We start from the raw sequence: 2,452 nt of genomic DNA, 5'->3' as shown, positions 1-2,452 counted from the left end.
GCTTTGGACTCTGTGTCTCCCTGTCTCTGCCACACCTCCCTGTTTGTTGTGTCTCTCTCTCAAAAATAAACATTTTTTTAAAAATTAAAAAAAAAAATTGAAACCCTTTCACAATTTGAGTCTTTTTTTTTTCATTAAATTTTTTTTTTAATGTTTATTATTTTTGAGGGAGAGAGAGAGAGAACAAGCAAGGGAACAGCAGAGAGAGAGGGAGGCACAGAATCTGAAGCAAGCTTCAGGCTCTGAGCTGTCAGCACAGAGCCCCACACAGGGCTCAAAGTAACAAGCTGTGAGATCATGACTTGAGCTGAAGTCGGATACTCAACTGGCTGAGCCACCCAAGCGCACCCCCTTTTTTCATTTTGTTTTCAATGTGGGATATTCCAGAGACCAAAAAAAAAAAAAAAAAAAAATGTTAAAGGTGAGACAACTTATTTTTTTCAAACATATATTAAGCATATACTGTATACTAAGTACTTCTGGAGGGAGAAAAAGATACAATTCTTGCTTTTAAGGAACTGTTTGGGAAAACAAAAACATACCTATAGTACAGTGTAATAAATTCTACAGAAAAGGTAAAAGGAGCACTAAAGAGGGGCCAAAACACAAGAGGAGTCAAGTTAACTTTCTTAAAATGTTCATTTATTTGTTTTGAGAGAGAGAGTGGGGTTAAGGCAGAGAGAGAGGGAGAGAATCCCAAGCAGACTCTGCACCACCAGGGCAGAGCCCAATGCGGGCATCTGTGAGATCCTGACCTGAGCTGAAATAAAGTTCCCCAGAACAAGGAGCTTTTTATACCACACTTGAGAGTGGAACTTGGTATTATCGTACATGAATACACCATTGCAGGAAAATGAAATGACCAGATATGAAAACAAACAAAAAAACCCACCCAGGGGCGCCTGGGTGGCTCAGTTGGTTAAGTGTCTGACTCTTGGTCTTGGCAGGTCATGATCTTACAATTCATGGGTTTGAGTCCATCAGGCTCTACACTGGCCATGCAGAGCCTGCTTGGGATCTCTTTTCCTCTCTCACTGCTCCTCCCCTGCTCACTCTGTGTCTCTCAAAAGAAGTAAACTTAAAAAAGTGTAAAAAAGCTCACCTGTATTTTCATGTTTTCATTGTTTTACTATTATTTTATTTTTAGAGAGAGAACATGAGTTGGGGAGAAGGACAGAGGGAGAGAAAGAATCATAAGCAAGCATGGAGTCTGACACAGGGCTCGATCCCACAACTCTGGGATCAAGACCTGAGCTGAAATCAGGAGTTGGACGCTCAACTGAGTCACCCAGGCACCTTCCCATTGTTTTATTTATAAAAATATTGATCCACCTGGAACTTCCAAATGTTCCAATTTAATGTAAGGTGAAATGAAATAAACCTTGACACTGATTAAGTAAACAAAACATACCTATCAAAAAGAACTTTATTTTTTTAAGCCTTTTTTTCACCTTGTTTTTATTTTAATCACCCAGTGTTCATCACAAGTGCACTCCTTAATCCCTATCACCTATTTCACCCATCTTCCCACTCACCTCCCCTCTGGCAACTGTCAGTTTGTTCTCTATAGTTAAGAGTCTGTTTCTTGGTTTGTCTTTTTCCCTTTGCTTGTTTCTTCAATTCTACATGAGTGAAATAATATGGTATCTTTCTCTTACTTTGCTTAGCATTATACTCTTTAGCTCCATCCATGTTGTTGCAAATGGCAAGATTTCACTCCTTTTTATGGCTGAATAATATTCCATTGTGTATGTATACCACATCTTCTTTATCCGTTCATCAACTGATGGACACTTGGGCTGCTTCCGTATCTTCGCTATGGTCAATAATGCTGCTATAAACATACAGGGGCATGTATTGCTTTGAATTAGTACTCTTGTGTTCTTCGCCTACTTAGTAGTGTGATTACTGGATCATAAGAGTTCAATTTTTAACGTTATGAAGAACCTCCACACTGTTTTCCACAGTGGCTGCACCAGTTCGCATTCCCACCAACAGTGCAAGAGGGTTCCCCTCCCTTCACATCCTCACCAAAACCTGTTTCCTGTACTATTGATTTTAGCCATTCTGACAGGAGCGAGGTGATACCTCATTATAGTTTCGATTTGCATTTTCCCTGATGATGAGTAATGTTGAGCATCTTTTCATGTGTCTGTTGGCCGTCTGTATGTCTTCTTTGGAGAAATGTCTGTTCATATCTTCTGCCCATTTTTAATTGGATAATTTGTTTTTTGGGTGTTGAGTTTATAAGTTCTTTATATACTTTGGGTACTAACCCTTTATTGGATATCAAAAAGAACTGTAAAGCATTAGAGACCTTTGAAATGTCTTTAAAGTTTCATTTCTAGAAATAAAGCAGAACAAACATTTCTACCTAATAGATTTTAAAGAGTTTGACTGAATTGTGAAATGTTCAGTATGGCAAGGTGGACTGAAGAGGCAGGAAACAAAG

The sequence above is a fragment of the Panthera leo genome, chromosome B1 (assembly GCF_018350215.1).
Source record: "Panthera leo isolate Ple1 chromosome B1, P.leo_Ple1_pat1.1, whole genome shotgun sequence".
Taxonomy (NCBI): domain Eukaryota; kingdom Metazoa; phylum Chordata; class Mammalia; order Carnivora; family Felidae; genus Panthera; species Panthera leo.
This window is presented reverse-complemented; position numbering follows the sequence as displayed.